Source organism: Parasteatoda tepidariorum, chromosome 1 (genome assembly GCF_043381705.1).
Source record: "Parasteatoda tepidariorum isolate YZ-2023 chromosome 1, CAS_Ptep_4.0, whole genome shotgun sequence".
NCBI lineage: Eukaryota > Metazoa > Arthropoda > Arachnida > Araneae > Theridiidae > Parasteatoda > Parasteatoda tepidariorum.
The window spans coordinates 39,465,725-39,490,733 of record NC_092204.1 but is presented as its reverse complement, the minus strand read 5'-3'; the positions used below and the strand labels follow the sequence as shown (position 1 = coordinate 39,490,733).

The 25,009-nt window shown below is 29.9% G+C and overlaps 1 protein-coding gene across 5 annotated transcripts in view; it reads left to right on the top strand.

The window, feature by feature from the left end:
• LOC107447019 (peripheral plasma membrane protein CASK) overlaps positions 1-25,009 on the top strand; it is a 584,473-nt gene that overhangs the window by 28,527 nt on the left and 530,937 nt on the right. The window lies entirely within an intron of this gene.

Below are 25,009 nucleotides of genomic sequence, written 5' to 3'. Positions count from 1 at the left end.
AGCTGGGCGATGTTGAAAACCAATCGTGATTCTGATTGATTTAGATTTTAATCGTGATTCTGATTAGTTTAGAGTTTAGCATTGTTTTTAAAAGAATTTTTAAATGTAATTTCAGAGATGCGTTAGTTCTACTTTCGATAACGGCTGGTAAGGTTACTTTTGCTTCTGGTACTAAAAATGAATACTGTAAATAAGATAAATCTTAAGTTTCTGTACGATTTGAATAACAATGGAATAAAAGCATTGATTGACTAGTGTATGAATAAATGTTTAATTAGTAATAGATATAAATATCCTGTTTGTAAGAAAGATATGTCTCTGGTTGAACGTAAAGATCGATCAGATGGCTTTGAATGGGTTTGTCGTGTGAAAGGTTCAAATGCTCACCACATAAAACAATCCATTAGAAAGGGATCGTGGTTTGAGGAGAGTCATTTGAGTAGGATTAATATTTTAATTTTTGCTTGGATGTGGGTGTATGAAGCTAATAGCGAAATGATCAAAACGGAACTCAATATTAACAATGACAAAATTATAACGGATTGGAAGAATTTTTGTAGGGATGTCCGTGTGGATATATGTACAAGAAAGTGTGAAATGATTGGGGGACCTGGCATGATTGTAGAAATAGACGAAAGTAAATTTGGGAAACGAAAATACAATAGGGGTAAACGGGTGGATGGAAAGTGGGTGTTTGGTGGTGTAGAAAGAGGGAGTAGAAGGTGCTTTTTTGAAGTTGTTGCAGATCGTACAAAAAAAAAACTTTGTTGAGTATAATTCAACAAAATGTCTCACCCGGAACAACGATAATGTCCGATTGCTGGAAGTCGTACAACTGTCTTTCGGATAGCGGGTTCGTGCACTTATCGGTAAACCTCTCTGAGACATTTAAGGATCCGGAAACCGGTGCCCATACCAATAAGATTGAAGGTCTGTGGGCAGTTATTAAAAGAGACTTCAGAAAAAAATGTCACAGCCAGTCCGGTACCACTGTCGCCTTTTTCGACTCATATTTCGCCGAAATTATGTGGCGATAGAGATACAGCGATTCTATTCAAGATAAGTTTGGACAGTAACTAACTGCAATTAGAGAATTCTGTGCACCAAAATCTGAAGATATTCAAGCTTAATGAAGAAGTGAGTTATTTTTTTCTTTCTGTGCTTACTCCATTAATTTTTGTATCGATTAAAAATGCATTTATTTGGATTTATTAATTTTGATTCTATTGTGCTCACTGCAACTTTAAAAAGTTTTGTTTAAATTTTCCAATGTTTGATTGAAATATCACCATGTTTTGGCCGCCATTCCTGTTACCACGGCGTTCCGGGCAAACAAGTCTGGCGCCAAACATAAGTCACCAATTTCGCCAAGGGGCACCCTCAAGTATATTTTTCAAACGAGCTAGCATCCGCGGCTTTTTCTATAGTGATTTGTAAAGTTCAATAACAAAATTGTGTAGTGGGACAAATTACCGTTAATTTCTTAAGGCTCTTGAAAATAGCAAAACAATAACTTCTTCTCGGACAAAAACAAATTGCTCCTTTCTGCACGATAATACGAACTATTAATCTGTTTCTATTATGTTAACTGTAATAACATTAGAAAAGTTTCTCATTTTCTTGAATAGGGTGGAGCACACTATTGTTGAAAAACATTGGTGCGTCGGTTCACCTAACCAAAGTCAGTTTAACAGTCATCCATCCTTTACTTTTTTTTCTTAAGAAATAGTTTAAAAAGTATGTTTTTAAACCAGACAAGTCAAATTTTATTTTCTACTAAGTCGAAATGAGTGCTGCAGACCATCGAACTTTTAAAAATTATATCAAATTACCAATTGCTTGAAGGAAAATTGACTGCTTCCTCAGTAATCAAGAGAATTGGCTCCAGAAATGTTCTGCAACTTATTTAAATAAAATTAGGGTCATGAATATCTTGTTTAATATCTGAACTCTCAGCTTTTTATGTCTTTAGAATACTCAACTAAGTAACGTCATATCTCACCTATTCTTTTCCCAAAAATGCTCCGGAAAAGCAGTCTGGAAATTTAATCACTCTTCCTCCTGATTATATTTTGCCCCCTCCCTATTCACTATGTGAATAGAATAAATTGTTTGTTCATGGGGCGGCCACAAACCATTAGACGGCCAAGTGCTTCTACTGTTCCTTCTTTATGAAAATGACATTGTATTCGCCGCCTAAAATGCCGTCATTCACCCCCAGAAAGTAGTACCTTTTATGCAAGTGAGTCTTTACTTTAAGAAATTCTAGATTTATTCATGTGATGGATATGCAGTGTAGTTATGATTCCTGTTTCCACTCTTACTGATTTATCTCGCCATTGGGTTGGTAGCTATTCTTGATTTAATGCAAAATAGAGAGGAATACGTACTTATGGCGGGACAGTTTTTTTGCCATTTGAGGGAGAAAAGGGATAATACGAGATATTTATCCAGGGAAAGCGAATAAAGGATTTCCTTCGATATTTTATCACGAGCAAGATCCCCTCTCTTATTTTTTTTATTATTATTTTCATTTTCTCCAAAAACGGAAATGTAATTTTTTTGTAGAGTGTCGTGATTTGAAATTGTCTTCATTTCGCTTCTTTTATGGAGCTTGGAATTTTTTCCCTTCCATTTCGCCATTTCTAGAGTTAAATCCTGAAAAAGTGAAGAAGAGGAGGGGAAAAAAAGATGCCGGCAATCAAAAGTCATAAAGTTTTGAGTACTATCATAAGTCTTGAATATGGTGGAAGTTATACCTGATTGAATGTTATATTGATTGCTTTTTGCTTATTTAAATTTTATTGGAAGGTTTATTTTATAGACATCATGGATTCAACGAAAGTAAAAAGACTTATTTTCACATGAGTTTCGAAAAAGACAGATCAGGCCCAAAACAGCTTGGAATGACGACATTCTCCTTTTTCTTCAATTTGCTCAAGATGCCTTATGTGCCATTTTCTTCTGAAAGCAATTTGTGAAATATGTAATAAAAATGGAAAATTTTTTGACTTGTATTTATTTTCGACACCTCAGTGATAAATTCCTATTTCTGTCGCCCTTCAGAGTGCCACGTCAGTTTGGGAACGACTCATACATGTTTTATTTCCTATTGTCTCCTCATCCTAAATATCAGATACCCCTCAGTCACGTGATCTCTCTCCGTTGGCGATTTTGGCGAAGAAAGAAAGGTGTCGCGTGACAGTTGAGATGAGTTCTCTTTTCATGTAAATTCGTGTTTTGCACTTTTAAAGGCAATGGGGCAAAGTTAAAAGATTCAGGAGCGTTAAAACCAGCGGAATAGATAAAATACTGAATCTTTTTTTGACAAAACTTTGCTAAATTTAAAGTTATTTAAAATTAATTTAAAATTAATTTAGTATTCCAATTTTTTGATATGTATAAACTACATGATATTGTTTATATTTTTATATAATTAGGAAAGAAAATTTTAATTTTTGAATGATTTTAAAAAAGACAAAAACATATCTTATGATAATCACTTATTGGTAGTTCTTAAGTTTTAGTACTGATTTAAAATTTTAAACTGTTACACATAATTTACACGTAGCAAAACAAATCTCCACATTTATAATTAAAATTTAAAAGTTAATTTCCTATTAATTAAAATTTTAAAATGTTCACAAAACTATTTCTGAAGTAATTAATAATACGTTACCTCTGTTGAGACTTAATTTTTAAAAATTTCATCTGATAATTTTTTATATATTTTGAAAAGAAACTAATTCAATTTTTTTAATGTTTGCTCATTTTTTTAAAATTATTTTTGTTTTTCATAATTATTAAGTATATATTAAATTTTTATATTAATTTTTAGGAGACTTTAAGTTATAAAAAGGGCATGTTTAAATTTTAGTCCAACATAGCATCTTATAAAATCCTGAATATTTTTCCAGGTATTAGGAATTTTTCACATTTAAAATAAAGGATTTAAGACATGTCAAGAAGTCGGAAAATAAAATAAAAAATGACAAAAAAAATTCTGCATCACATTAAAAAAATGCGCTTCCCTCTTTTTAACTTTGTGAAAAAACTTTCGGATCTAAGATAATAGAGAAATTTAGCGTTTGCATTGTAGCATCTCGCACGTTTAAGTACGTATATTCTGGGTTGGGCAGTTGTTATAAAAGGATTTCGATTTCTTACAAAGCTTGCGCAAAAGAAATGTGCCGGAGTATACTACGTGACAATGCTAGTTCCCTCTATTATCTATAAAATTGACTTAAAGTGCAAAAGTTCATTAACAAGAAACGTAAAAAAAAGAAAGAAATTTTGTATTTATTTATGATTTGTAAAATATTACTTGCACTCTCGTGTAGTTTCAATAGATACTTTTAGGTTGCAAAATTTTCTGTTAAAAGATTTAAAAAAAAGTTTAACCTTTTGCCGTGTTATTTTATTTTAGAAAATTATAAACTGTTTAAGCGCGAAGAAAAAAAATTCACACTTCAATTTATTTAACAGTTTGAATGGAACGTTCCAATAGGTTCTTGTAACCAAAGGTGAATACTTAACCTTATATTGCGCACGTGTTACACGCGTTATAATTGATCGTGATTGCTAAATATGTCTTTTTTATTCTCTAACATGTATCTAACTTTAATGATGTAATAAATAAGTTTAAAAAAATTTTGTGCAAAGCCACCACGTGTGCCTAAAACTGCAAAAAGTGATGACTCGATGAAGTGATGAAAAAGAGCAAATTTCTAGTTAAAAGGATAAAAATTAGCAACTTTTTCGAACATATTTCTTGCAGTTTACTAAGGAATATTTTTGATTTAAATATATGGGATTTGAATTGTAAGTCATGATAATATTTACGATTGAATAATTAAATAGATTAAGTAAATAAAACTGAAATAAGTTTCTACCACACCACATCTATCATGTTTTTGGCAAACGTGGGAGCCTTGAAAATGTGTCTTTTATTGTACCTAATGTGTTTTTAAATTACGTTTTACATTTATTGAAGTGATAAATAAACTATAAAATTTTTTTCTAATGCATTTTTTTTGTATCAAGTATGCATTTAAATAATATTTTGTCATGGTAGTAAAAAATATCATTTGTACTATTATTATTTACAAAAGTGATCATTGTTCTAATTCCAGAAGTTTTCAGAAACCATATTAATAATGAAATTAAAAAAAAAGCGTGATTACTTATACATACATTTAAAAATTTTTATATAATTTTTTCCTCCTAGATTAGACACAAGAATTATGAACGGTAAACATTATCTCGTCAGTTAAAGAATGATTTTTTTTGTTGCTTTTGCGGAGAGATAAAATATTCTTATTAATGGGAGTAAAACCTTTATCCATAAAAGATTGAGTTGGCGGCTTAGGTAGCTCTGTGACAAATTCTTTAGCTTAAGAGCTTACAGAGAAAGGATTATAGAGCCATCTCCTCCGCAAACACCTTCATTAAAACGTCTCCACTTGACTTGCTGTAATCTTGTGCCCGGGGCAAACAGAATTAAATCCGAACTTGTTCAGATGCTTTTAAAATCTACCCTCTACCGATTTAAAATCCCTACCTCTCTTGTTAAAGTTGCATCTAGGTGACAATGAAGATTGTAGATAATTTTAATGAGATAAAATTATTGTGAAAGTATTAGATTACCTGGTATTGTAACTGGGATAGTACATGCTGAATATCTTAAAATATTTGGTGCAAATTGATTCATCGATTGGTGTTGGCAAATTTTTCAATATGTCAATGCAGACAAGTCAATAAATTTGCTTCAAAACAGCTAGCATAAAAACAATCCTTTAACGCTGTTTTTCGAAACTCTGCTGCCAAGGAAAATAAAAAAGCCATAGTTTCAGTGTCTTACTCTTGAAGCAATGCGATGATTTTAAACTATATACATAATCTTGCCGTGAAGAATTATCTGGGCTTTAGAACAAACAAATAACTTAAATATTTTAAAAGTTATTAAACTTTATAAAAAATCGCCAATTAGGCGACATTTCCCCACCTAGATGAAAATTATCAAAATCATCGCCGTATTCTCAGTTTTTGCTAATTTCTATGAGCCCAGATAATGCAGCATTGGAGTAAGTTCTTAAATATTGAAAAATTAGACCACAAACGCTTTTATTTTCACAAAACTGTCGGTTTTCTCCATATTGACGTTTTGCGCCATTTTCAAAATAAGCATAGACAGTACTGACTTTAGATAGGCTAAACTTGATCTAAATTTCATGAATAACAGTTTCAAACTGACAGCAGTTATAAAAATAGCATATTATTCGTAAAAAAGCATTATTTTATTTTACGACGGAGCCTTCGAAAACAGCCTACGCTACCCGTTTCGTTTTTGGTTAAAAAATTTTTTTTTGAAATTTAAAACAAATTAAAAAACATACTTAACTGTTATTTTTTTTTGTTATTTTTTGTAGTAAAATAAAGTAATACTGGATCCAAAGCTTGTTTTTTATTGCAATTTTTTTATATCTGGTTCAATTTGGATTGAATTCTATTTTATCCCAATAGCAAATTATTTAGTTAATTATAACGGTGAGATAAAATTGTTAGTATAATTATTTAAGAATTGAGCTCATTTTTTCAAACTCAGGTCCATGAAGAATAATTCAGATCACACGGAAATTGAACTCTAAAGTGAAGATGTCACCTGTTAAGTTATGACACACATCTTCAAGAGCAATATACCAATGACAAGAAGCTTCCAGATGACACCGATAATACGTTACGAGGACGAGAGTGTTTGAGAGAGGTATGTAAGGAATGATGGCAAAGAAGTAAAATTGTTCACTAGCGTTCCGTAAGCCTTTCATTTCCTAATTAAATAGTTATGACACAAAAGGACGCATGTGGATTAATTTTTTACTTAGTAGAATTAGCGGCCACCTCAAATCTGAACGTACTCAGGTGGAAGTATTCAGTAAACTTGGATTGTCCAAATTGTCATTTCTAGGCTTCGGTAATGATTCCAAGATGATGGAAATGTCAGTAGACGCTACAGTACAGGTCGCCTCTGAGCTAATGTGTGGAATGAAGAGCGGTATTTGGCTGTAATTGCTTGTTTATTGGTTTTACGTATATTTGCAGGCTTGGGTGCTCAATTTAGGTACATAAACCTTTGTCAAATAGAAGGACGGATAGCACAATACAGAGAATTACTGGACGAAGATACATCCAGGGTAGCTGCGGGATTCGAGCCTCCACGCTTTGCACAGCGTTTGGCGGGCAGTAACTGCTAAAAGGAGCAAATGGCTCTCAGCATCCGACCTGTCTCTTCTGCTATCTGCAGCCACGGGTACAACAGTTTCAAGGGCAAACTGTATACAGACGTTCGGGAAATATTAGTCAATATGCTCACAGACTTGTCGAATGCGTTCTGCTTACATCAATTTACTTTCACCTGAAATTAGCTTGGAGTTGAGAACATGCAATGTGGACATTATCCAAGTGGACATTGGTATGATGTTTTCCGACGAGGTCAGTTATAGCTTGCCGTCTAATTCATGTCGGACTTAAATATGGAGAACGCCAGGTACCCCTTACCGCCAAGACAACATCATTGAACGACACAGTCATGGTGGTGCAGGAGTGCTGGTTTGGGGTGGAATTATGCTGAGCTCCAGAACAGATCTGTGTGTTCAAATCTAAACCATGAGAGGTAAAATTTATCGGGATTTCAATCTGGAACAACAAGTGTATGTTTAGGGGTGCTAAGGGAGCGGAATTTGTGTTTATGGATGACAACGAACGTTTTCGCCGATCAGACATCGTAAACAAATACCTTCAATCTAAGGTTATCACCCGTATGGAATGGCTCATTCTCATCTGACTTAGCCAACGAGTTTCACCCTTCAACTACCTCATTCGGAGCATTACGTGATGAGTGGAGTAATATTCACCAAGATCAGCTCGATAACTTGATGCTCAGCAAGCCTAGGCTTTGTATGGACCTTATTTATTTCATGGGAGGCATTCAATGTATTAATCACATTATACCAACCATGTAATATTCAGTTTTTGTAAAGGAAAAGCATAAAGCGTAGTTTCTATGAATGGTCTTATACATACACTTTCTTCGTTTGTCCTTTATCTTTTGTTTAATAAATAGGCTTTGCAAAAAAGTCACGTTTGTTTTGTTTTTAACCTTTATTTGCTGGAGCTGCCATTATCCTTAATTTATGCACAGTGCTAAAAAAAAAAGAAAAAACACTACCCTGAATAACTTTTGATGTAATGATCGGATTATCACGTTCTAGGACTCAATCTTAATGGATGGAGGGGGTAACCTCAAATATGCTAACTAATTAGTGCAGATGATATTTTAAGTTACAAAATCAGGCACAAGAACGTACTTTCTCTGAATAAACACACCTTTTTTTTCGACGGACTCAGATTTCTGACTCCATAAATATAGGAAAAAGCCGCAATCTGGGAAATATGGTCCCAATAGTTTGGTCAGAAGAGCTCTCTAAAGTTTGCCCCTTAATGTTAATTTTACTTTTGACGTATTTCGAGAATATCGCGAGAACTTTTTAAGCTAATTGAAAACTTATCGCTCAAAATTGTAAAGCTCGTTTATCCAAATATAATTCCATGCAAAAAATAATTTTTAATAAATATTTTTTTTATTATTTTATTTAATAATGATCGAAAAATTTTGAACTGTAAGGTAAGCAATTTTTTGCATAATTTTAAAAAATGTAATTTTATAAGGTAAAATACAAAATTTCAGCTAAATTGGTCGAATAGTTCCTGAGAAATCGAATTTTAAGTATCTGACATTTTTGAAATTAAATTTCTCAGGAACTATTCGATCGATTTTTCTCAAATTCTGTATTTTGACAAATAATCGTTAAATAAGTTTAAAATAGCTGCAGTATCTAGTATCTAGTATAGTATCTAGTTTAGCATTTCTTTTATTTGTACAGTAGTTTATGCTATTCCATAAGTTTTAAATTTAAAATTATTATTTTTGTTTATGTGCCTTAGTTCTATCTCGTTATGATTGGCATGATGAATTTTCATTGGATATCTATAAGCATTTTATGTGATATTATTTAATGACAGATAGAGTATTCAAATAGATATTTTTTATCTAGGAAAACGTATTATTTTTTTTTGATGCGAAACTATTTTCTTTCGCCGGAAGTACTGATAGAGAAGAATGAATAGTTCTATATCATACTTATTACTATTTATGTATTTGTCAGAAGTAATTTCTTTTGTATCATCTCATCATTTTGATATTTCTTTTGATTCTTCATGCCAGAGTTGTTCTCTTTTATTACATTACCTTCTTGCTCCTTTATCGTTCATTTTTCTTACATCATTTGAGCTATCAATACTTTTCCTTCGAATTTTTTTTATTTGTGTTTCCAATTTGAATTTTCTTGTTTTTTTCATTGCCTGAATTACTGGAAATGAATCACAGTAGTGTACAAAATGGGAAAAAAAAGCATTTCAAACCCATCTAAATTATAAATGGGGAATAATGTTTAGCATCGAATCCATATTTTCCGTAAGATTTTGTTTTTATATTAAAAGTGAAATTCTATTTAGTTTTTGGATTTTTAAATTTAATTTAAAATTATTTTGAGCACCACTACATATGAATAAATGAAAAAATTATTTTTTTCGATAATTGTAATTTGGTTATTTTTCACTACCACTTGTAAAAAATAATTCTCGGAAAAAGTATGCAGTTGCGTTGCAGTATGTTTTTTTTTCTTCTTTTTTTTTTTAAATGGCGGGCACTTGGAACTATTGTCCATTGGTTTCAGAAAGTGCCAGAACTGCTACCCTCTTCTCGTTATCCAGTGGGCACCTTTGGCGAAGCCACAGCGGTGGAACAGCGTCGCCCACGTCACACAACCACAAACCCGTTTATAAGGCGGGTCACACTCACACATTCTCACACAAAGGAGAAAGGACATAGAACACAAAGAGAGAGAAAGAAACATCTATGCCCAGAGCGGGATACGAACCCGCAGAGACTTTCTCCGCAGTCAGGCACGCTAACCGCTCGGCCACCTGGCCGGCAGTTTCAGTATGTTGAACTGCTTATTTAGTAAGGTCGTTCGTAAAGTAATTTCGTTTTTCTTTAACTGAGAATTTTATTGTATTTTTTCACAGCCAATTTCGTACTTAAGCCGCATAATCAATATATGTTTTGACAGCTCACATAGTAAGGCTTGCTTGTGAAAAACTTTGTCTTATTCTACGTTGCATAGTTTCTGGTTGGTGTTCTTTCAAATGTGGAAAGTGAAAAGTAGCATTTTCGGCGTATTTTACTTTTTCTATTATGCTAAAGCTAAAAATGCTGTTCAAGCAAGAAAAAAAAATCCTATGTTTTCGAAAAGGTGTGCCAAAACTGGTTTGAAAAATTTGTATCCGGCAATTTTGATGAAGATGTACCACGGTAGGGAAAGCCTGTTGAAGTTGATGAAAAACAATAAAGACATTAATTGATACAAATTGGCGATTGAGATCGCTGAGAGATTAAATTTATCGATTTCGACAGCTCATGATCATCAGAAACGTCTAGGTATAATCTCAAAGCTCGATGTATGTGTTCTTCATGCTCTGTCTGTGTCCTCGAGTTGACGTCAGTGATTTGCTTCTTAAACGTCAAAAGAATGATCAATTTTTAGAGAGCATCATCACTGGGACGAGAAATAGGTTGTCTACAACAATCTTAGGGTCTCTACAAATTTTTTTAGATGGTAAAATTGTTATTTTAAATTAAGAAGTCAAAAATCATCTGGATCAGTTTTTTTCCAGCTAAGAGAAAATTTTTATTAGCATAGAATCATGCTAATGCTATAAAGATGGCAAAAGGTAATAGGACAGAATGCTCAATATATGATTCATTAAAATATTTATTCATTGCAAGGAAATTGTCTTTTTATTTTCATAGAAAAAAGAAAAAACGAAATTTCTTTCTGAACAACCCAATACTTACTTATCTAGTGTGCCACAAAACCATTGCGGCTGCGATTTAATATTACTAAGTTTGATCTTTAATTCAGATTTTTGGCGTTGCTAGATTTAAAATGATTTTCTTCCAGTTAGACATGCAGCGGCATTTTGCGCATTTAAAAAATTGAGGGAAAAATAATTTTTATCGGAAATGAAATCTTGATCTTACTTTATCGATTCATTTTACAGCTTAAGTAGTTGCTTATGATCTTATTATCAACATATTTCCTTTTCCATTCTAAACTATCTTTAATAAAGTGTACCTATTTAAAATTAAAACAATTTCTACCTTTTATTATTTTCTAAATAAAAAAAGAAAGAAAATAGAGACATAAACCGGGTGCTCCAAAATAACTGATGTTTTAAAAAATTCAATAAAAAAAAAAAGAAAAGAAAAAAAATGGAAGATGCCAGAAAAGTTCGGATTGCTGCTTTCTGCTGAGGAAACTAGTTTCTTTATTATTAAAATTCATTGCAAAATTCATCAACAAATTGTGCGGCAGACTGGAAAAAGCAGAATAATTTTTTTTTTTTTTTAAATTAAACACTATTCGCAACAACAACGCGGTGCAGTCAAAGGACAAAATTTTCCTTATACCATCGTGTTTTGTAGAAGACTAAATTGGAATTTTTATATGAGAGCTGTCATTCCTGGTATTCGAGGTGCCATCTATGGGCGATATTTGCAACAAATTCTGGAAATTTTGTATTAAAAAACTTTCTCTCCTAACCAGAACTTAGCAAACCGTGCATTTCTATTTTACTTTCATTTTCTTTATTTGATTTTTCAAATAGTCGGTTATTTTTGGGAAACACTGTACAAAACATCATTGTGCTATTTTCATGCGTACTCTCTGGGAATAATAATTAAAAAAAAAATTAGGTACAAATAATTTTACTAAAATCTTTGCATAATTTATTACTTCTAATAAAATACCCGAGAAATCTGGTTAATTTTTGTATAATGTTTCATAAAAAATGTTAAGGAAAGAGAAGAAAAAGTTTAAAGAAAGATGTCTTGTTTTTAGAAAAATACTATTAATTTACTTAAACTTTTTTAGTATTTTGACTATGTTATATTTTTATTTTATGTTTAAAAATATCTAAAGTTTTTATCTTTAAAGATCTTTTCACAAAACCCAATTTTAGTTTACTTTTAAGTCTCCCTTTCATTTCTTCCTTTGTCTTATTTGTTTTTTCTTTTCAAGTTCGATTTTTTGAGGAGGGTGCTTTTAGGCAGTAACCTTATTTCTTTTCAATATTATTTGTTTATAGCGAAAAAAATTGATTCAGGTGGCATCCTATTTCTCAAAGATCTAAAATCTGAGCTGTTTTGTAACTGTGCGCAGTAACGCTTCAATTTTTTTTTTCTTGAATGGATCGGTTTTTTCTTCTAATAATGGATTTGATAAAGTTATTTTATTTTAAAATTAATTTTCAAGCTTTTTTTTTGTCTGTTTCTTTTAAATTCTTTTGAAAAATTCTTTTATTTCGAATTATTTAAGACGCTTATATGTTCTGATGCTATTCAATTAATGAAACCTTATTTAATTTATCTTGGACATGTTTACAAGCTTAATTTACGTGTATTAGTTTGTTAGAAAGTGATTTTTTTTGTAAAAATTTCGAGGTAAAGTGGAAGTTTTTTTGAAATTAGGAAAAGAAGTAAAGATTTTGGTTTCCATTGATTAAAAAAAATGAAATCATTTTTTTTGATTTTAGTTTTTTTCCGGATATTTTGGGATTTGTATTTAAAAACACGTTTTTTTTTTAAATAAATAATTGGAAAGCTAAGTATATAGTAACAAAACGCTTTTTTTAGGTTATTATAAAATGGCGCATATTTCATAATTCTACTAAACAGATACTTTACCTCCAATTTTAAATATAACATTTTTTAGGTTTTTCTGTTTCTTTTTGCAGAATCTGAAAAGTCGTATCTCATAAGTCGTTCTCGCCTTCAGAAAAATAATATCTCGTAAGGCTTTTAGTGCATTTATAATAAAAATATTTTAAAGTATGCATTTTTCATATCTTTCCTTCACTAAAAGGTCCAATTAATGATTATAAGTCAATAATGATGTTCTGCTTTGCCCAATCAAATTATTATTTTGCTTTGAGTACTTATATTAACATCGACAGATTTTATGTATTATTTTAATTTTTGTTTAAAGTTAGTATTTTTTTACTGTTATTAAGAATCGAGAGTTAGGATCAGTGTTTAAATACTTTTTATGACTTCATTTATAAAAAACAAACATTATGGTAACAGTCAAGGGTTAGGGGTCAAGGAAGTTAACTAATACTACCCAACTTCGAGACTAACAGTGGCAATATTGTCCGCCGTTTTTACTTATAAGGAAATTATATATTTAAAAAATGTGAAGTGTTAGTGATTCAGTTCAGCGGTCAAAAAATAGTTAAGTTGACACATTTACCAACCAAATGTAAACAGATCGATAAATAGATTATTGACTAATTTTTGACAAATAGATTATTGAATAACGAATCTCTGAATTGAAGTTAAAGATGGGCTGCTCGTCAGCGTTTCTGAGCTAATTTTTCAGTTGTTATTTTATCCACTTTTTTTAAAGATTTATTTGATCCTCTGATTTTATTTTATTTGAAGAAAAAAAAACTCATGACAACAATGTTTTTCATTCTTAGTGACGCGAGATTTCTCCAAGCATGCGTAATAAATTCTTAAATTCTTTCTAATTTATTTTGAATTTTAGCATAGTTCAGTATTAATTTTATCATAGAGCATTATCATAGAACTCATTAAAAGTTTGGTGTTCGGATAAAATTATTAAATGAGTTTCAAATCTTTTAATCTCTAATTCTACCTTATGTGCATATTAATGTGTATTATAACATTCTTCTAATAGGAAACAAACATTTAAAATTTTTAGCCTTAGATTCTAAATTTGCGTTGTCAACCGGTATTAGTTTGCACTCAGCTTAAATTGTTTTGAAACAAAAAGATTATTTAAAATATTGACGCATGTAAAATTCGAATAAATAAACATAAAAATTACATAATTTATAATAAATTATGTAATTTATTATAAAAAATAATTTATTATGATGAATTAATTATAATAAATTAATAATACTAAATTTATTATAAATTACATAATTTGTGATTATGTAATTAAAAATTACATAATTATGTTAATTTCTCTAGCCCTCAGGTTAACCGTGGGAGGTTTTGTAAAAGTGTTTTGATTATGTCAATATAAATGGTTATCCACTCTATTTTAAGATATGCGTATTATAACGAATGATTATCATATTGTAATTATCATAAATATAGGACGTTTATGAACGTGTGCTCCCTTCAAAACAGAGTATTTGTTTTAAAGTTAATTCGTTTGTGAGTGAGCTATAGACATTAGTTGGTTTACTTTATCTAAGTCGAGGTTATTCTTTCGTTTACTAACAAATATTTTTTTTAGATAACTACTAATATTAAAATAATATTTATGCTATTTGTTTTCGCCAAATTTTGTTCTCCGTTTTCTGAGTTTTTTGTCTTCATAAAAATACGCCTTACCCGTTTTCAATAAAGCAATTTTATCCTTATGTCTAAAATATTAAAGCATTTTAATGAATATATTCTAAATATTATAGCACTCATTATTTTATTGTGCATGAATTGCTATCATGAATAAAAATAGGATAGCCGTAAATGTAATTTTATTAAAAGTAGTTTCCAAAAAGTTTTTTTCTTAAAAGTTTTGTATTATTAAATATATATTGTTTATTTTAGGGATGCTTAAAAAAAACTCAACCCGAGTTTTAGTTTCAAAGTTATGGATTATTGATTCTAAAGTATAAATTTTGAATCCATTTTTACTTTTCTTCCGCTTATGTGGCAAAGTGGCGAAAGAAAAATTGAATATCGATAGTGTCAAATTCTTTTCAAATTCATAAATTTTAGACTTTTCTTTATCATTAATAGGTGTTGAGGCTTTTAATTATAAAACACACGATGAACTTTAGGAAGAACATTTTTCTTTATACAAAGTTTGATAGCAATTAATTTTCTTTCCGGGTTGTAAAACTAATAATTCAAGTATTAAAATAAACTGTATATTTTTAGATGCCTAATAATTGTTCTGGAGTTTTATTATCGATCGTGATGCCAACTGTTTTTAGAAATTTTAATTTTACGATATGAAATTGTCTTTATGAGAATCTGTACATTTTATAAAAGTATGTTTTTATTTTTATCACATTTTATAAAAAGCGGATATAAATACTTCTTTTCTTTTCTTAACAATCAATGTAACGGCTAACTTTTTAATTCAATTCAAAAGTATCACTCATTAATTCATTGACGAAATATATCGAATATAAATATCTATTTTTAAATTTATTTTTCTTTAAACTACCTAATTTCTCTAACTACTAAAATGTTTCGGTTACAGGGTTATATTAAATTCTAATGGTCTTTTTGGTGATAAGTTGTAACCAGTTAGTTGGCTTTAGTTTTGTCTGTATTATCTATTGATAACTTGCTAAATTTTGGATCTCTTTCCGTGCTACTAAGCGTTCGGTTGCAATCTTGCATTACTGGAAATTTGAACTGCTTGTCGTTAAGACTGGGGGTGGGGGTTTAAATGTCCGATAGCCCCTTTAGTCCAACCATTAATTAGTGTTTCAAAAATTGTTAAATAATAATGTATGCCTAAAGATGCGTAGCATTTTATATAATACTAGGAGGCTCCGCCCCCAGCTCGCTAACGCTCGCCAACCACCGAGAATTGCTACGCAATCCTACGTGGTTCACGCCGTGAACCATGGCTCGCTGCGCTCGCTCGCCAATGAACACAATGTTCTAGCACAAAGACATAGTATATTATCATCAAAGACATAGTATTTTATCATCAAAGANTAGGATTTTAATAAGAATGCATATTTTTTCATTTTGTTAAGAAATGGTTTTTAAGAGGGCACAGTCTCACTACGTAGTTTTTTTTTTCTTTTCTTTTTTTTTTTTTTTAAAGAAAAGAGTCTTATGGGACTGTTTTTTAAGAATGCCCCCACACAAATGTCGGAAAGGGCTGGTCTTTAACCTAAATATTTTTATCAAAAAATGGAATTTTGAGTTCTGTTTTAAATATATTTTTCTTCTTCTCCTACCAGCACTACAGCCGATTTCTAGGCAACGTAATCTGAATTGAACAACCTGATAATGCTCACTCTGGTTATTGTTTCCGTTTTTAAAAGCGCTATATGTTGAACCACCTCATCTACATTTGCCATTTGACATTTTTAGCAGCAATCATTGGTCGATTTTCTAACGTTGCCATTCGGGCAGTTGTAATGAGGCTTTTTTTTGCCGTGTAAGAGAAATATATATATATATATAGATGTAGTTAAAGTTATAAGTATGACCATATTTGTTAATTTTTAAAAATGCTCCATAATAAAGCATTATTTGATCATAACTCAGCATTTTTCCTCATTCAATACAGTGGCAATAGATAAAAAAAAATTTCTCTCTTAGCAAACTGCCAGGATAACATCCTTCTGAGATCTATTATCCAATATATTGGTCAACATTTAGAATCATTTTATCACTTAAAAAAACAATTAAACAAACAATATTTTACGTTTTTTTCCCTATTTGTATTCTTTAACAAAGCGATTGTCTGTTTAAAAATTTAATTGGATTCATCCTCGTTGATTTGTATTTTTAATTACAATGAAATATTATACGAAATGTGAATTTGATGCAAGTAACTTAGGGACAGTTTTATGGCATATAAATATCTTATTATTTGATTCTAGTGAAGTTTGCTTCATAACCGAAGTGTGAAGAAATACTCTTTAAAAATATCCTACAATGTGTAGAATTTTCTAGAAATTAAAAATGTATAATTTTTAAGCAATGGATAAAAATGATTGGAAAAAATAAATTAAGTGTAGCTCTTTAAAAATTTTATCGTATTGATAAGTTACTTTCATCTAAGCTACTTATTTCAGAGCTGCATTTTTCCGCCATTATGTAAAGCTCAGATCTAATGAGGATATATTTAGTATTTTCAGAATATAAATATTAGTTTTAAATACAGGCAGTTATGTTAGAGAAAAATAAAGACGTTCTGTAGATATTTTTTCTACGTCTTCTTTCTGCGACTCTGAGACACTTTCATTATCTTTCCTATTTCTTTTCTTCTTTCCTTTTTCTTTTTAACGCCTGACGGAATCGGGTTGTCGGTTTGCTGCTTTAGTTTATTTTTGCGGAAATCTACTGAATTTTATAGTTGTATGTAAATTTATTTTGATATACCATGTATTTATATGTTATTCATTAAGCGAGTTAATTCTTTGAAAATATGAAGAAAAAAAATGATTTTCATGAATATTATATTTTCTTTTCGAATTATCTTTTTAATAATCTAATCATTTCTACAACAGCGAACCTCAGGAATACCAAACATGATTGTTTTTAAAAAAATATTTGATTTGATATTAATTTTTTTTAAATCGTTGCTGTCTTAAGTTATTTTTTTTAAAAATTTTTACTTACATTTTTTTTTTCAATTTGTAATGAAATAGGCCATTATAAAAATAACCTGATATAAACTAAACGTAAAGTTATTTTTGTTTGAGTTTGAAATTAGTTAAACGACCTTTTATCTTCTCATTATGCTAAAAGTAAACTGAAGTACATTAAAGTTAATGGTCTTTCTCAGCCTCTCGGCGAGTGTCATTTGTCTGGCTAAATGTCAGACTGAACTGTAAAAAACAGAAAAATATTCTTCTGTCTCGTGAATGTAACTTTTAACGGGAATTAACCGTAAATATTGGCTTTTCAGAACACTTACAAATATACATAATCTAAGGTAAAGCCGCATTCATTTTAATATTCAAATAACTTCAGTTACTTGACTTCATGCGATATATTCAATATCATGTCTGGCAAATATTTTACTTTCCGTGTGAAGTTTCGAAAAAGGGATTGATCTGTCAACAAGGGGTCCCCTCAACATGTTCCGCGACTTTTTTTTTTTTTTTGGCACACCGAAGAAAATGATTCTAGAGCAGTTTCGAAAAAAAAAAAAAAATTCAAATTCTGCATCTTCTTCACGAGTATGCGTTTTATTATTATTTATTTATTCCCCTGGCTCAACCGTTTCGTTTTGTCACTTACTTTCGCATCAGCAATCTCACAGCGGGTCACTTGAATATTGATTCGGTCGTTTGGAGTGAGATTTATTCCAGCAGAAACCCCTCGAAAAGATCTGGGGAAACCGCTGATTCACCCATGTCTACAGCACTGTTTGGAGTTGCACAGTAAATGTAAATTTAATCATGCCCCGGGCGATTCGTTTTCATTTAGGGGTTTATAATTATGAAACATTCATAGAGCTATGAATTCGAATCTACTTAGCACAAGTGCTTAATTTCCGAAACATTGTGGACCCGGAAACGATCCCCTGAGGTTATATGTATGTTTTAAAAGTTTAAAATTAATGAATTGGTTTGATTGCTTTCTAAACAAAAATTTGAAGCTTTAATAACTTTTATGTAGTTCTGTAAGCGGCAATCGTGCTTTTCTTGCATTGGCGAAGTGAAAATAAATATGTTAGGAATTAATACATTGATGAAAAGTGTACTAGAAAAAGTAATAGTTTTGGTTTAATAGTTTTTTTTTAATTGAAAACGTTTTATTTAATTTAATGTCGATTGTAATTTTTTTGATACATACGCTTTTTTTTGGTTGTATATTGTAATTGTTTTTCAATAAATTCCTTGTTTTTAATTGGTATGATTATCATGTTTTGTTTTTTTACATATAACTGATAAAAATCCAAAGAGGAAATGTTTTTAAGATAAGTTTGCAAAAAAAGTTAATGGATAAGGAACCCTAAAAAAAGGATAAAGAGACAGGTTATTAAAAATGGAGCGCTATATGAAATGACAATGTGTTTTCTGTGTATGCTTGAAACATTGTGGAATCAGTCCTTGGTTATCCAATTTCTCAATTTGATGATTGAAACAGGATTTGTAACGTTGATTTTAAATATCTCATCAAAAACTATGTCTTGAAGGAGAAAATTGAGCTCTGTATCAACAAAATTTATCTATATTTATCTAAAATGGTTATTGAAAATCTAAACAAAGGAGTGCTCATGCATTAAAAAAACCTACCTTTGCCATTTACCCAATACACTATCCCAATATTGATTAATAAAGTATAACCTTATAAAAGACAATTCCGCTACACCCAGTTGCCAGCCAAGGTTAAAGCTTCGTAATTTCGAGAGCAACAGCGTGATTGGGCAATTTGGTTGACATTGAGTACCGACCGCCTTTACTTTCCGAACAACTGGTACCCATCTGCCTCAAGCTGGGTGAGTTCCAAACCCCCATCAGGGATAAAACTTCAGTCCCTCAAGATGACAGCTGAGGACTTAAAACCACATCACGGTTACACATAACTGCATTTTTTTGAATCAATTAACAAATTTTGTATTAAAAACTTGTTCCAAAACTATTTCTTGTGTGAATTTTGAAACACGCTGTACAACTTGAATTCAACAATGATTATTTCTCAAATCAAGATATTAAATTTTTTTTATATTAGTTTAGTTTTGTTTTAAATTTAAATTAGTTTAGATTTGCTTTAATTTAAAATTAGTTCAGTTTTGACTTAATTTAAAATTTGTTTAGTTTTGTCTTAATTTTAAGTTAATTTAATTTTGCTTTAATTTTAAATTAGTTTAATTTTGCCCTAATTTTAAATTAGTTTAGTTATGCTTTAATATTTCATTAGTTTAGTTTTGCCTAAATTTTAAATTAGTTTAGTATTACTTTTGTTTTAAATTACTTAAGTTTTAAATTACTATAGAAAAAGCTATAAAACTAAAATAATCTTTACACAATTCTGTTTTTCTTTACGCTATTTTATGTAAGATTTCATTATCTACTGTTATGAAAAAAATTTAATGCTTGTCAGTTGTAAAGGCATTATCTAAATGGCTTATGAGAACATTCCTTTCGTAACTTTGATTAGAATGATACTGAGAAATAATGAGAATATGCGTGTTGTAAAAACGTTTTCCCATGTTCTCAACAATTTTATTTTTTTTTCAAAATTTTTCTCTAACTATGAGACCTTTTTGAAAATTTTGTTTTTTATTCTGAATTCAGGTTGAGTAACTAAATTGAATAATTTTGAATCGTAAAAAAAAATTACTAATGTGGTTTTTCCCATTTTGAATCGTAATATTTGCATTTTCTAAATTATTTTAAAGGAAGGTATTTACTTCTATTGAATGATTTTTTTATTATTTTTGTCTGATCTGACATACTAATTGGACACTTTTGTCGACAGGAATCAAAATATAACGTTTAAAAATGTTGTTTTTACAACTTTATTTTTCAAACTTTGCATGAATTTAAGAGTTTTGTGCTGTAAACCGATTTAATTATATTTTTAATATTATGAAAAATATTGTAAGCATAATTAATTAATTATATTGTGAATGGTCCTATTCTTTTCTCGAAAAGTATATAAATATTCGGTTTTATTGGAACGCAATCTTAAGATTTTATTTTTAAACCAATTTGAGAATTAGTGTTTGTATTGGAAATGTAGATATAAATCTTATAAGTTTTTTTTTTTTTTCATTTTGAAAAGACAAAAGCTTCTTAAATCTCTGTTATTGGAAACCAATCGTGAATATACAGGGTGTTCTGTTAATACCGCTCTTATGGTATATTTTTAGAACACTTGTTGAAAATTAAGTTCAGAAATATCCATAAGGTCAAAAATTAATATTGAGTCTCTAATTAATTTAATTTTTCTTTTTATGAATAAATTAATGTCCTAATTTATGATTCACTTTTAACCATGTATTACTTAACAATATATTGCCTTATAAGTATATCTAATGTAACTTTGTGATTTTATCAACTAGGATTAACTAGACGAAATTTTAGTCGGCTAAAGGTTGTTTAACTTTTGAAATTTATCAGATTATAATTGTAAAGCCTTGGTAATACTCACTTTAACCTGTTAAACCTAGGCTTACCTTTCATTCTTGCTTTCAGTCCCTAGCATTTACATTCTTCTTTGCTATTTAACGTTTAGCGCAGCATTTATGTACTTATCTATATTTATTTATTTATCTTTTTGCTTAAACCGGGTGGCCACCCACTTGGAAAACCTTGAAAACCTGGAATTATCAGGGAAGTTTTTTATTCTGGAAAAAACTTGGAAAAATCAGGGAAATTTGGATAAAAACCTGGAAAAATCAGGGAATTTTACAGAAAAGCTGGAAATTTTTTCTGTGATAATTTTTTTTAATTTCACTAATTTAAATTGTTTACTAATTTTCTTAATTTAAATTATTTCATCCATTATACCCACTTTTTTAGACAGAAATGTATCGCCAAATAGTGGAAATATCATCAACTCAGCGATACTTTTCTTGCATCAAAATTTGCTCCATTACAGCTCTGTTAAAGTAGAATGCCACATAAAATTTTCCCATCGTAGCAAAACGAATGTAGAAACCTTTGACCGCCATGGGACTGTGTAATTTAGGAAAAATTGTGGTGGAGGTGGAAGAAGGGATAAGGATATTAGCTACTGTTTTTAAATTCTGTCCTTGGGCTGAATCCATTTATGACTCAAGTTTGTTCCGATGCTTTGGTGGCAATTTTTTTCTATTTTGACAAAATGTTTTTGTATTTTTAATTTTATAAAATTTTCCAAAAATTAGTTGGTTATAATTTAATAATAATGGATTTTATATTGCACTATTTTTCTGAAAGCTTTTGTACTCCCATTTAAGGAAATCTGTGAATTATTTTTTCTCAGCAAACCAACCAATCACATATTTTTTTTACAATCGCTGACAGCAATGTTTGTTGACAAATTGTTGCATTAATGCTAATTTTTTCTATTTCATTTTAGCATTATTTAATTTCAACATTATTTAATTTAAAAAAAAATGTTTTTTTTTTAAGAATTAACTATATATTAATATTTAATTTTACTCTTTTGTTGATCAATATATGATTTTTGATTCAAAATTTTGTACCAAAATATTAAAAAATAAATTAAAAAATCTTGTCAAATTGTCAAAATAAATTATTTTTTTCAAGATGATATGTTAAAAGAATTACATTTTGAATAAAATATTTTATAATACACTTTTCTTGTACACATCCTACACTTTATAAGAAAAAAGGAACAAAAACATAGAAACTTTAAGATTTTTATCTGGAAAACCTGGAAAAATCAGGGAAATTTGAAATCTGATTTGAGTGGCCACCCTGTAAATATAATGAATATTTTTAACCAATAAAAAGCAAGTATATACTTAAATTTTAAAACAAACGAAAGCATTAATTTTCTTCCCAATTGCATCCATCATTGGCGGTACTTCAAACATGCATTTCGTTCCTGGGATGTTAGTAATCATTGTTGGGACTGCAAGGACATTCTTAATTGCCTTTTAATGGGTCGATAACACCTTCAACACATTCCTTGAGATTAGGTGGTGGAAAACTCCCAACTTTGAAGTACATGTCGAGCAGAATAATTGGAAAGTAATTGAAGAACTTGGCGGATATGAGTGCGATGTTTCGAATCTCTTAACCCATCACTTTAATACTTTTAATTTAATTTTCCTGATCGAGTGTGATTTCATTTCTGGCTCTTTCATGTAACGATTGCTGACATGTGAGGCAATTTTGTAGAAGTGGACAGAAATGAGATGAGTTTTGTATAAAATGAGATCCAGACAAAATCAACACCATTTCAAACTTTGCAAGAAAGAAAAATCTTAATTTTTATCTGTCATCACAAAGCCAATTTTTTTTGAAATTTTTCGTAATATCATATTTTGGTAAAATTTTTATCGTTTTCTTACCTAAGTTATTGTAATTTATTATTTTGCGACTGAAGTCATATTTTATTTATGGTGCTTGGAAAGTGTAAAATATTTTTAAAAAATTCATTCAAAAGTTAAATTGTTTTCTTGAAAGCATTTTTATATTTTTTCTCTTCCTCTTTGTTTCTTTGAAAATTTTTACATTATCTTATTTAGTTATCTAAATGCGTATATCATATGTAAGATCGTCCAAAACTTTTAATGGACAATTTTACTTGGACCTTTCAGAGGACAGGTGGCCAAGTTTGGGTTCGAGTTTAGTGACATTATGTTTTTAAGAACATTAATCACAATTATCTTTGCTTTTTTAAGACATGTAAAACATGTCTCTCTTCATTTTAAACGCTTTCCTTTTTTGGTTGTAGTGTTATCTATGACCGAAATGCGAATATTTGTCGGGAAATTGAGGTATCTTACTTTAAAAATTTCAAATCTGTAATAAAAAAAGGGACAAGTTTACAAGATGCACCGGGTCGTGATAGCTTTGAAGGTAGGGCGTTTAGCCTAAGTGCAAGAGGTCGTGAGTTCGATCCTCGCCGGCAGAAGACTCCCTGTGTAGTAAATGGTGACTGGTGCATGTTAAATCCTCTATGTTCCCGTTGCAAATCAAACTTCTTAGGGTACTGTATTGGAGATTGATCGTTCTTTGGTTCGGTTAAAAAATACGATTTGTGGATGAGTGAAGGTATGTATTCATGAGTCCGCTCGATAAACGGACTATGACGTATCTTTGTGGCAGAAGTTGAATTATTGGCCATAGAACTAGAAGAAGCGAACCCCCTTTGCTCTAATGACATACGACATCAACAAAAATTGTGCCCCTACATCCCACTCTCAGAAAGTAAAGTCAGTTTTCAAGTTGTATCCTTTTTTTTAAAAAAATATTTCTACTCGTGTTTTTAAATATATTTGATTTGATTCGTATTAATTATATAGTAATTTGGCCATTTTTATACTTTTCCTTTCAAATCCTTTTTAATAATTATGTTATTTAAAAGAGTCTGTAGTAAAAGTCAAACAAAAATTAAGCTTGTTTCCAAATACCCTTATTTTTAGCGTTTTCTTTTAATTACACGCATAATTCATAGTAAAAAGAATTTCTTTTATTTATTGGGAATTAAGAAATATTGTTTTCACAAAAGTTAACTTCTGTTAAATTACAAATAAAAGAAAAAATCATTCCTTTCTGTGACAGAATAGCAGCTGAGAAAATAAATTTTTACTACATCTGTTAATAAATATTACTACTGATGTAATGTCATTTACTATATTGTTTACTTATCCAATAAAATCTGCAGTCCGAGATAAATTTTCATGTAGAAATCTTACGACCACCAAGCATTGAATAAATATTTTTATAAAAATCCGAATATTGAAAAAAGTATTATTGGGATGAAATTAAAATGACCAATTTATTTGTTAATAATTTATTCACATGTTTTATTTAGCTCAGAATGTATTTTTAAATCGACGGTTAATTCTATTTCAAAACAGTATTTCAATTCGAATTTTATGTAACTAATAAGATTAAATCTAAAACAAGAAAATAAAAAAAAGTAGCAAAAGCTTCAATAACACGGCATAAAGATAAGATTGCTAATTTATTGGGCAATTCGAATTGGATTGCGTTCCAACTAGTATTTGAAGACAAGACTAATAAATTATTAAACGATTCCGAACTTTTATTTAAGTCAACTAAGAAGAATCAAACGATTTTTTAAGTGAAAAAGAACGTCTTCATTATGATGAATTATTATTAATGATTTAAATTGTTTGTGTCTTTTAATCACTGTCCTGGTGTTGTTAACCATTCCTTTAATGTTTTAGAATCATTGTAAAATTCAAAGATGAGCTCTCGATGAAAACAATAACAAAAAATTTATTTCGATACTTCTGCCTTCTTTGAATTCTTAAAACAATATATGTTCTGTTCACATTATAAGATGCCATCTAGTGGCTCTGAATTACATTTTTATAATTAAGATGCCATCTAGTGGCTAATAATTTTACCAGATTCTACAAATGTCGTCATAACGTAGAGTGCAATGTTCAAGCAATACGCCTTATTCAAGATATATATATATATATATATATATATA